Source organism: Apium graveolens, chromosome 9 (genome assembly GCF_009905375.1).
Source record: "Apium graveolens cultivar Ventura chromosome 9, ASM990537v1, whole genome shotgun sequence".
Taxonomy (NCBI): domain Eukaryota; kingdom Viridiplantae; phylum Streptophyta; class Magnoliopsida; order Apiales; family Apiaceae; genus Apium; species Apium graveolens.
In genome coordinates, this window is record NC_133655.1 from 169468153 (window position 1) to 169480941 (window position 12789).

The 12789-nt window shown below is 39.9% G+C and overlaps 1 non-coding gene across 1 annotated transcript; it reads left to right on the plus strand.

Moving 5' to 3' along the window:
- The first annotated feature begins 12399 nt into the window (after window positions 1–12399).
- On the plus strand, window positions 12400–12506 carry LOC141687749 (small nucleolar RNA R71). Its single transcript, XR_012561233.1, has one exon. It is a non-coding gene; the product is annotated as a small nucleolar RNA R71 (small nucleolar RNA).
- The last annotated feature ends 283 nt before the right edge of the window (window positions 12507–12789 follow it).

Below are 12789 nucleotides of genomic sequence, written 5' to 3' on the forward strand. Positions count from 1 at the left end.
GAAATATTTGATACCACACACAATTTGCAAAATATAGACGCCCCCTGCACCAACTCCTTTCTCTTCTCCACCACACAATATCCCCCTCCATTTCCCCAACACCTTCAAAGCCCGTTACTTTAAACTCCTCCCAACCTTAATATCCCCTACTTTTCTGTAACCATCAGAAGAGACTGAGCCAACTAATCTTTATCTTGAGTCGGCCAAACTAGTTTGACAATATTTTGCCACTTACAAGCCCATTAGAGCTTCTGGCCCTTTAGAGGCCAATTGATATATACGTTATATGTACAAACTCCTGTAGTATTGAGAAGGCATCAAAGAAGAATTGTCTTTGTCGTTGATTTTTATTTCAGTATTTCACATTCAGTTATTTCAATTCGAGTACTTCTTTCAGTTTAATATTTTTCCACCTTCAATTCCAGTTTATCATCATCATTATCAATTTCAGTTTATCTTAAATATGTATTCTCTTAGTTATTCTCATGTCGATTGCATTTCTTATGTTGATGGACCCATTAATGGTTACAATTCGGATGTTAATCAACCAGTTCATTACCATTGGTATCAGAGCTGTTCAGTTCTCGGTGGTGATTTACAACAAGGAGAGAGCAATAATAGTGATTTTGTTTCTTCCAGGGCTCCGGTCTAAAGGTTACTGAACCACATCAAGTTGCGCCACCTGTAAGACGTGTATCTGACTATACACTTCAGTCATATCCATTAAGTTCTACACCTCAATATTCATATTACATGTTAAATCGTCAAAATTTCAACTCACATATGCATCCTTCGTCATTCTTACACCGCCTATGTATATGTAATCCCCTTAATATATATATCTACTAACACCACAAATTGAAATTTTTCATATGGTATAAGTCCCTAAAACCACTATTACTTCTTCATTACCCAACATGGCCGAATATGTTGTTGAGACCAATCTGTTTGATGAAAGTCCCGACAGAAATACTGTTGTATTTGAAGAAACGATGAGCGAAGATGAAATGTGTAGTGCTAATAGTGTTGGTGAGGATGTAAGTGAAAAATTCACAGATAGTTTTGATGATTCAGTTGTGATGGATAGCTTGTTAATAAATCAGAACTCTAGCTCGGTTATGCAGTATGTAGAGAATTTTATGAATGTTAAAAACAAGGTTGAGTTCATTTTTAAGCGTGAATTTGATGATGATCTTATCTCTTATTGCTTCGTTGAAGGATTGAAAGAGGAGCTTTGAGCTGCCTTGAAATTATGAGCACCTCGCACTCTATAAGAAGCTATTACTTTAGCTGCATTTTAGGTGTCGTTGCTTGAAGATAGCATACTAGTTGATAATATAGAGATGAGATCAGATATAGAGCACAAATAGTTAGATTCATGAGTTGAAATAGGAATTGGTGCCACAACTAATTATTTTAATTAGATGTCTAGTGAAGCTTGTAAAATTGAGAAACCGTTTCTTATAGAATAAAAGCATATGATAATTCTTACTAAGATGGAAAAGAGTGTTGTGGCTTTCGTTGACGTGGCATCTAAAATAGTCATCCTTCCTGCTTGTGTTAATGATTCACATAGGCAAATGACGAGAGATGTTAATGTTATGCATGGTTATTATAACGACTCATATATTTTTGTATTATTTAAATATGTTATTATTGAATAATTAATTAAATAAAATGTGTGACTTGACTCCGGTTCCGGTAATCGCCCGTGCTCTCCGTTTGTTTCTCCGATTGTTGTTGATTTTGTGTATATACACACGCGTGTATGCGTGTGTGTGTATATCGATTTGGTGTTTGTGTGTGTGCAATTTCTGTGCGTGTGTGTGTGTATGTTTTGTGTGGGTTTCGAGTGTGTGTATGGTGCAACTGCATGGCCGTGTGGTTCCTGGACTGTGTTTCTTGCTTCTCTGTGGTTGATTCTCTGTTGGGCTTGGTTAATTGGGCCCTACCTGTTGGGCCAATTCTGTGCAGTTTGGTTTGGGTTGTTATAATTTTAATTTTGATTCCCTTTTTATTGCAGGGAACTATTGATTAAAAACTCGTGATATTAAATTCAATTCGTGCGGGAAATGGTTTTAACAATCGGTAAAATTTATTCGGATATCTGAATATTTTCGGGCAACAATAAATTTTGCCGCCATCCGGGATGAAATTCGAAGAGCGGACGGTGGACGGTGATGATTTTTATCTGAGTCCTAAATATATAAAACAAATAAAATGATTCGTATAAACTATTTTCGAACATGAATAAATATTTATGTTACGAGTCGTATCGAGTTATGAATTGTGAATTGGGATTTGTTGGGAATTTGACGTCGATTATATTTCGACGGGTAGGATTATAAATAGAGGAGTCGCTGCCCGAATCTTCTGAAAATTATTTCAAATACAGAAATACAAGTCGAGCGTATATATTTGTAAATAAATAGTATGCAAACCCTGATTGTTACGTGTAAGTACGAGTCGGGAAACATTATCGTTTGGGTAAAGCGTCTAGCGAAGATATGTCAAGCATAACTGGTCGTCTAACCTAGGATATTTCGATTCTGTAGGTTCCAGTTGAAGGACTCGAAAGTTAAAATCGGTTTAAAGTCGAGCTAGTGTTAGTTGAAAAGCTTCGCAATGCAAGTACCCCTGAACTAATCTTTTTAGTTCAGTATATATGAGTATATAATTGTTGATTTAATTTACATAGTGGAATAGAATGTTTTAAGTTACGTGTCCCCTGTATTTAAAAATATTCGTTTAAATTGTGTTTTGGGGAAAAGTAACTTCTGAAAATGCCTATCTCTAGATTATGATTAAAATTGGAACGATTTTGGATAGTATGTTGTGATATAACTTTTTTAAAAGAGATAGGTATAAGTGATTTTGGAAACTAGATAAAACGGATTAGATATTGGATGGTTGCGTAAGAGGCCCGTAACGGCCCAACGGGTTTGCGTAAGTGGCTAAGTCGGTTGCACGCCTTATTTCAACCGCTTAGTCCAGCGTGACAGAGACCTAGCTAGTCTCTGACTTCCGGAATAGATTAATGGTGGGATAGACTGATCAGCTGTCCCTAGGATTCATCCAAATATATATCTGATTTTGGTTTAGTGGTTCCAGTAACGGAACAGATGATTTTGTGTTTCCTGTAATGGAACAGTGGATTTATAAATGAAAACAACATGCTAAAATTGGACTCTGGTATTCACACAACACATAACTGATGATACATTTTCATAGAGTATGCTAGTTGTTGATATCCAGTTTAGACCTATTTTACTTGTTTTCGTAAATGAGCTATAACTGTTTTTATAAACTGCTTTACTTGTTATTCATATAGTGGTACTGTTGAGCAATTGATTGCTCACCCTTGCAGCTTTTTTTGTATATATATATTGTAGATGTCTAGAAGACCCATCAGACCTTGGCGGAACCGAGTCTCAGCCCCTTCAGGACCTGGCTCCTTTGAGGTAGTTTGTATCAGACCATGTGGTCTGATGAGTTGCTGTAATAAGTTAGAGTGTCAGGCTTGTTGAATAAGTTAGTTGTAGTTTTGTAACCTAAATAATACTTGAACCTGTATCAGATCTTGGTTTTGGGGTAATATTGGTATAATAATGTTAAATTAGTAGTTTATATTGTGGTTTGTTATATTTTAGTGACGTCAACTCTTGACCCCGGGGTTGAGGCCGTCACAGTTGGTATCAGAGCTACAAGTTCAAGTCCCTGATTTAGGTTAGGGACTGAGTCAAAAAGGTATAGAAATTGTGTCCTAAGGTGTGAATTAGCAACTCATTTAAAGGAGCAAACATAAGAGTCAGTCGAGGGTTTCGAAGGCGTTACCCTGACATCTATTGATATTTTGATAGAACTGCCTTAACCTTATTGTGTCTTTCCTGTATATTTATATTGTTGACAGTGGCCCATAGTGATCTCCAGTTCTCCATCTCGGGAGAAAATGTCTGATTCAGACAGTTCAAATTCAGAGCATACTCTAGATGTAATAGCTGAGGAGACCCATTTGCCTCCCCCACCAGTGCCTTAGTTTTTCCGAGGGATATGTCTGGACCTAGTGCCCGTCCTCGTTAGGTACGGAGATCTGTTTCAGCTGTTAGGGATTTTTCACCAAGTTGTGGACCCAACTCTTCTTCCTCTAGACCTCTAGTCCCTCTTTCTGCTCCTACAGGTACTTCCTCCCAGATTCCATATCATGTTCACCGAGCGGTGAACATAACCTTAAATTCACTTTCACTTCATTAAGAATTAACACAATATCTTATAAGTTCACGACGCTCACAAGACGAATACGCACAACCAATACTAGGATATCATACAATCACCACACACTAAGGTATCAAAATAATATAACTAAAGAAATCCAAAAATAAATCCGCTAGAACCCCACGATAATGATTAGCTCATAATCGAACTCATCGCCAACATGGGTTCCAATGAAAACATGATATAACAAACGTAGTATTTATACGAATAAATAAACTAAAGTACAAACAAGAGTAAAGGTTCAGCAAAACAAGAAACAAGCATCCAAATTACAACTTGAAAAAAAGATTCACAAGAATAAACTAGATCATCTTCGCCTTTGTTGAATAGTGCCGAAAAGGTCTCTTGCTGTCTTCTCCTTGCTTGATGTCTCTGAAAAATGACCTAAGTTATGTTTATATAGAAGTCCATGCATCCCAGGAGTCCAGAAAATCGAATTGTTATTGAGTCAGGATTTTAATATCCCGACCCAGCGCGGCCGCGCGCTGACTTTCTGTTCTCCCGGCGCGGCCGCGAGCAACACCAGTGCGGCCGCGCCTGCCTTCTGCCAAAAATTCTTTTTTTCTTCTTCTTTATTCCTTGCAGCTTCGAGCCAGTCTTTCAAGATTTTATTCCAGCACATCCTAAACACCATATTAGCATCAAAATAATGTTAATTCACCTGATTCACGAAGTAATTTCTGAAATACAAAAACACTTGAAAACACGTTAAAACACAAATAACTTGAGTACAAATACACCAACTCAAAGCTTATCAGAGCATAAATAAGTGTCATAAATGTCACTTAACACACCCCCAAACTTGAATATGCTTATTTGATCATGCAATGCGTGAGGTCCATAAAAGACTTACACAATAGCACCCATGTAGCGAACATTAGGTTAGCGGATCCCAGAATATAGAAGCCTTAGGTCACTAGGCACAAAGTCCCCTAAGAACTTAATAACTCGAGTACTAAAGAGCCCAATCATGATCAATTATATATAACACTTATTCTCTTTTTTTTCCCTATATTTTTACATTTTTTTTCATTTTTTTCAATTTCAGAATGAGTGCGTTTCGCTCCATCTCATTCAACCCTAGACTACTCATAAAAATATGAGATGGCTAAAGACACACAACTCGCAACGAAATCCAATTTCTCTAATTTTTAAATATCCATGTCTTTTATTATTAAGAGAATATCCTAGATTCTAAATATAAACAAGCGATTAAACCTCGATAAACCAACAAACCATAATCATGATCTAGAACTCTAGAAACCTATAAGACCTAGTGAAATACAAGTGTCTTTAGCATGCAAATCAATCCAATAAGACTCAACATCACTAAATATAACATCACTACACTAGCATCAATATCACCAATTAATCAAAAAAATTATTTAAGGGAATCATGATATAATGCAAATGCATGAACTATATGAACAAACTATCATAAAACTATCATATTAAAAAAAAACTACATGGAAAAATATATGCAACTATATGAAATAAAACTATCATGAACATGCAAACTATATGAGACTCACACAAACTATATTCCTTCAACTACTACCTCAAAACTTAAAATATTCATTGTCCTCAGTGAAGGTAATAGTAAGGAATCATGCATACCTACTGTGAATCAGAATCCTCACCTTCAAGGGGTGGAATGTCAGGCGTGTCCGGAGGTGGTTACACGGAATCCTCACCAAAAACTGCCCACTGAATGTCAAGTCCGGTGGCTCTAAATGCAGTCCCAAGTGCCCGTGTGAGATCGTGTGCAAAATGACTATAAATGTCGTGCATCGCATCCATCCTCCTTGCAAGATGCCTATACTGCATCGAACTCAAACCAGCTCCCATCTCTACTCCTGCTGCCTCCTGCTGCTGCTGTGATCCTGACGGTCCAGCCTCCTCTCCATACTAAGCTCTCCAAGCTGCTCTACGGGCATGCTGAGAACCCTCTGCTGTACATGCTTCCGGCACACCACCTGGAAAATGATCATATGAGTAACCAAGCCCCTTAGGATCGGGCTTCCCTCCATACCACTCAACCGTGCTATGCAGTGGAGAACTATCAATAGAAGCACTGGGAATCTGAAGCTGCTCATGTGCAGGAAAATGAACACCAACTGCCACGCACAACTTCGTCATAATGGACGCATAAGGAATAGCCCCAGTAGTACCTCCCCTTAAAAACCTCAGGATCCCCTGATATACCACCATCCTCAAATCAATGTAATCGCCCTACAGAATACCCCAAAGCAGACGAGCACGCTCCACCGTAATCTCATGCACATGCGAAGATGGCATGATGTTAGCATAAATAAATGAGTTCCAAGCCCGTGCATACCTGTTCATGCATGAAGCAGGGAATGTGGAGTAATCAGTAGTGCCCCTCTTGAACTTCCAATGAGTTTCAGGCACACAGAGAGTAACAATGATGAGATCTAACTCGAAGTCCTCAGGAGTCTTATCGTTTCAAGTGTCCTGGCCCACCTTCCTCACAGGCTGCTCAATCACTGTCCTGATAGCCTCGACACTGTACTCAACAGTCCTCCCTCTCACCACCGTGAAACCATTCTTCTCCGCCTTAACATTGGCGTAGAACTCCCGCACAACACTCATTGGCACACCAGCGGGAGCCTAACAAAAAGGAACCCAACCCATCCTCAAAATCATATCCAACAGCTTACCATCGTTCCCTGATGGTAGAAATCCTCTCTTCTTAGCAATAGGCTTCGAGAGAAGCCTCGTGTACTCCTCCTTTGCCTTAGGAGTAGAGAACCCTGGCCTCACACCACTCACAGTAGAAGAATCGGTGGCGCTGCTTCCAACTTGAGTTCTCTCTTTTGGGTGCCATTGGGATTGAAAAAGAAAGAATAAAAGCTTAAGTGTTTAGAGAGAATTTTTGTTTGAGAGTTTGTGGATTGGTGAAGAAGTTGTATGCAAGTGTATGTATTTATAGTTGGAGGGGTGTGAATTTGACAAGGAATAGAAGTGGGAATTGATTATGGGAATCATGGGAATAATGGAATTGATTAGGAGAGGGAATTATGGGATGTGGAAGAGTAAAAATTGGGTTAGAATTGATTTTGGAATTAAAATCCCGATTTTCTCTAATAAAACTGCTGTTTTATTTTTTTCTGAACAGGGACCCAGCGCGGCCGCGCGCTAGGACAGCACGGGCGTGCTTGGTTTCTGGAAAAACGGCGCGGCCGCGCGCAAGGACAGCGCGGGCGCAAGGACAGCGCGGGCGCACCCAACTTCTGTACTTGTCCCTAAATTTTTTCCTTTTTTGATTTTTTTGTGTTTTTCTCTTTTCTACTTGCTTCCTCTACCTGCTAATGTACAACACACTTGGTTTGCCTCCCAAGAAGCGCTTCTTTTACGTCGCTAGCTCGATGTAGAATCTCGAGATCAAGTGGACAATAAAACGGCAATAACCACCCCGCGGTTTACTGTATCACCATAATAATGCTTCAACCTTTGACCATTTACCTTGAATGCTTGGCCCAGATCATTCTCAAAAATTTCCACCCCTCTATGTGGAAACACAATGTTGATTATAAAGGGCCCTGACCATCTTGACTTCAACTTTCCAGGAAAAAGACGGAGACGAGAATTGAATAAAAGAACTTGTTGCCTTGGCACAAATTTCTTGAGCACTAGACCCCGATCGTGCAACCTCTTGACTTTCTCCTTATACATCTTATTGTTCTCATAAGCTTGAAGTCAAAACTCGTCAAGTTCATTCAATTGAAGCATCCTCTTCTTTCCAGCCTCATCCAAATCCAGATTTAATTTCTTTAAAGCCCAATAAGCTTTATGCTCGAGCTCCATAGGCAAATGATACCCCTTACCATAAACCGACTGAAATGACGATATTCCCAATAGAGTCTTATATGCTGTTCTATACGCCCAAACAGCTTCATCAAGCTTTAAAGACCCATCCTTCCTTGTTGGACATACTACTTTCTCCAAAAAGTGCTTGATCTCCGTGTTAGATACCTCAGCTTGACCATTTATCTGAGGATGATAAGCCGTAGCAATGCGATGATTCATATTATACCTTTTCATTATGGAAGTGAACTTGCGGTTGAAAAAATGCGACCCCTCATCACTGATTATGACTCTTAGAGTCCCAAACCTTATGAATATCTGCTTGTTAAGAAAATTAAGCACCACTTTTGCATCGTTTGTTGGCAATGCCTTAACTTCAACCCATTTTGACACGTAATCAACCACCAACATGATATAATAATTGTTGTAAGACGAGACAAATGGCCCCATGAAGTCAATTCAGTAAACATCGAAGACCTCAACCTCGAGAAGCACATTAAGAGACATCTCATCCTTTTTAGACATATTACCCACACGTTGACATCGATCACATTTCAAAACGAACTGATGAGCATCTTTAAATAATATTGGACAAAAGAATCCTGCTTGAAGAACACGAGCTGCTGTCTTTTCTCCACAATAATGTCCTCCATAAGCCATTGAGTGGAAATCTTTCAAGACCCCCCCGTTTCGCTGTAAGGAATACATCTCCTGATGATTTGGTCATCTCCTTGGCAAAAAAGAAACGGCTCATCCCACATATACCACTTCACTTCATGAAGAAACTTCTTCCTTTGAGCATAAGATAAGTCGGGAGGCATGATATTACCCACAAGGTAGTTCACAATGTCTGCAAACCATGGCTCTTCTTATTACAATCCGAACAGCTGCTTGTCGGGAAAAGACTCATTTATCAAGGTCTTATCCAATGAAGTAGCATTAGAATTCTCTAAACCTGAGAGATGATCAGCAACTTGATTTTCAGTTCCTTTTCTGTCCTTGATCTCTAGTTCAAATTCTTGGAGCAAAAGAACCCATCTAATCAATCTAGGCTTCGAGTCCTTCTTTGAGACGATATATCAAATTACAGTGTGATCAGTAAAAACTGTCACCTTAGTCTCAAGTAGATAAGATCGAAATTTCTCAAACCCTAGACAATAGCCAAAAGTTCTTTCTCTGTAGTAGTATAATTCAGTTGAGCACCGTTGAGGGTCTTACTAGCATAGTAGACCACATGAAATATGTTGTTCTTCCTCTGCCTAAGAACTGCTCCAACTGCATAATCACTTGCATCGCACATCATCTCAAAAGGCTCATTTCAATCAGGTGTGGTTATGACAAGTGCCGTGATTAAACTCTTCTTTAATTTCAAATGCTGCAAGGCACTCATCATCAAATTTAAAAGGAACATCTTTCTCTAACAGAATGCACAAAGGTTTTGAAATTTTTGAGAAGTCCTTGATGAAACGCCTGTAGAAACCCGCATGACCAAGAAAACTGCGAATTCCCTTAACATAAATAGGTGGAGGAAGATTCTCAATAACCCCCACCTTAGTCTTGTCCACCTCTAGACCTTTATTAGAAACCTTGTGCCCAAGAATAATGACCTGACGCACCATAAAATGACATTTCTCCCAATTGATAACCAGATTGGTCTCAACATACCTCTTGAAAATGTGTCCCAGATTCTGCAAGCATTCGTCAAAAGAATCGCTAAAGACTGAGAAGTCGTCCATGAACACCTCCACATTCTAGCCAATCATGTCAGAAAAGATGACCATCATACATCTCTGAAATGTGGCTGGTGCACCACACAGACCAAAAGAAACTCGTCTGAAGGCGAAAATACCAAATGGACAAGTGAAGGTAGTCTTCTCCTGATCTTCTGGGGTGATACAAATCTGATTTTAACCCGAATAGCCATCCAGAAGACAATAATACTCATGACCAGCTAAGCTGTCAAGCATCTAATCAATAAAGGGCAATGGAAAGTGGTCCTGCCTAGTGGCTTTGTTCAACTTCCTATAGTCCATGTAGACTCTCCACCCCGTGACTGTCCGTGTAGGAATAAGCTCATTCTTCTCATTTGCTACCACAGTAATTCCACCTTTCTTTGGCACACATTGAACGGGGCTTACCCATGAACTGTTAGAGATTGGGTAGATAATCCCTGCATCTAGCCACTTTAGAATTTCCTTCTTCACTACTTCCTTCATAATTGAATTAAGTCTTCTTTGCTGCTCGACGGTAGACTTGCTACCTTCTTCTAGTAGAATTTTATGCTAAAAGTAAGAAGGGCTGATTCCCTTGATATCTGCTATAGTCCATCCAATTGCCGATTTAAAAACTCTCAGAATTCTCCAAAGCTTTTCCTCATCGCTACCTGAAAGGTCAGATGCAATAATAACAGGCATAGTGGATGCATCACCTAAAAAAGCATACCTCAAACGTTCAGGTAAAGGCTTAAGCTCAAGAGTAGGAGCTTCCTCAATAGAAGGCTTGAGGCGTTTAGGAGCTTTTCTTAATTCTTCCATTCCAAGAGATTCAAAAGGCATATCGATCTTCCTCTTCCAGGGAGAAGCATTCAAATATTGCAATTGCTCATCACCTTCATCATCTTCACTGTCCGAATTTCCCAATAAGTCTTTTTCTAAGGCTTCAGACCTTAGCATTTGATCAAGTTCCGATGTGACCACCGAATCTACCAACTCGACTTTTAAGCACTCCTCATTATCAGTAGGAAATTTCATAGCATTGAACACGTTGAAAGTCATATCCTGATCCAGCAATCGCATTATAAGCTCACCCTTCTACACAACGATCAAGGTTCGGCCCGTTGCCAAGAAGGGTCATCCTAAGATTATGGGAATATTCTTATCCTCTTCGAAATCAAGAATTACAAAATCAGCAAAAAAGATGAGTTTATCAACCTTGACCAAGACATCCTCCACAATACCTCGTAGATATGTAATAGAATGGTCGGCCAACTGCAAAGTCGTATACGTCGGTTTAGGATCAGGTAGATCCAACTGCTTGAAGATTGACAAAGGCATCAGATTAATGCTAGCTCCCAAGTCATATAAGCATCTATCAAAAGATACTTTTCCAATAGTACATGGAATAGTAAAGCTTCCTGGATCTTTAAGCTTCAGAGGCAACTTCTGCTGCAGCACAGCACTGCATTCCTCTGTGAGAGCGACGGTCTCTAAATCATCTAGCTTCACTTTTCAAGAGAGAATACCTTTCATAAACTTTGCATAACTAGGCATCTGCTCGAGAGCCTCAGCGAAAGGTATGTTGATATGAAGTTTCTTGAACACCTCCAAAAACTTCTCAAACTGCTTGTCCAGATTTTTGTTCCGCAGCCTCTTAGCAAAAGGCGGTGGAGGATATATCTGTTTCTCCCCTGTATTACCCTCAGGAAGAGTGTGCTCAACAGTAGTCTTCCTTGGTTCCACTTCTTCATCGTGCTGCTTTTCTTCTTTCTTAGCCCCAACTTCTTCATTTAACTCTTGAGTTTGTACGGGATTCGCAACCTTCCCAGACCTCAAAGTGATTGCCTTTACCTGCTCTTTAGCTTCCTTCTTTCCCGGAACTTCAGTGTCACTAGGCAATGTACCAGGTTGACGATTTAGCAAGGCATTGGAAATTTGCATAATCTGATTTTCCAAGGTGTTGATAGAAATAACTTGACTCTTGCACATGAGCTTCAACTCCTCTAATTCAGATTTTTCATTTGCTTGTTACAGCTGGAGTTGTTGTTTTGGTGCATACTACGGTTGCTGAAAACCAGGGGGGTTGTACTGCTTAGCTGGATACTGCTGATAAGGCTGTTGAACCGCATTCTGAGCGTTGCTCCAACTGAAAATAGGATGATTGCGGTTGTTAGGATGATAGGTGGCTGGCATAGGTTGCTGCGATCGCTGGAAGTTGCTCACGAACTGAGCTGATTCACTAAAAATTGTGCACTGATCAGTCTCATGGGCACCAGCACAAAGCTCACAGACACTAGTGATTTGATTAACTCCATAATTATCCAAAGTATCCATTTTCATTGTCAAAGCCTTAAGTTGGGCAGCTATAGCAGTTGCTGCATCCAACTCCAGAATCCCTGCTACTTTTCCTTGAGTCAGTCTCTGGGAAGGATTCTGGTACTCATTAGCAGCCATCAGTTCAATAAGTTCATAAGCTTCATCGTAGCTCTTAGCCCATAAGGCTCCTCCTGATGTTGCATCAAGCATGGGTCTAGAAGTAGCACCCAATCCATTGTAGAAACAGTTGATAATCATCCAATCAGGCATGCCATGGTGGGGGCACTTCCTTAACATCTCCTTATATCGATCCCAAGCCTCACACAGAGATTCTCCAGTTTACTGTGCGAACTGGGTAGGAGCATTCCTCATTGTTAAAGTTTTCGCCATGGGGAAGAATTTAGTGAGAAACTTTTGAGTGAGATCTTCCCAAGTGGTGATAGACCCTGCTGGTAGAGAATGTAACCAGCACTTAGCTTTGTCCCTCAGAGAGAATGGGAAGAGTCGTAGCTTGATAGCATCTTCAGTCACATCATTGAACTTGAAAGTGTCGCAGATCTCAATGAAATCCCCGATGTTCATGTTGGGGTATTCGGTAAGAGAACCCCCAAACTGAACTGAGTTCTGTATCATCTGGATCGTGCTTGACTTGATCTCA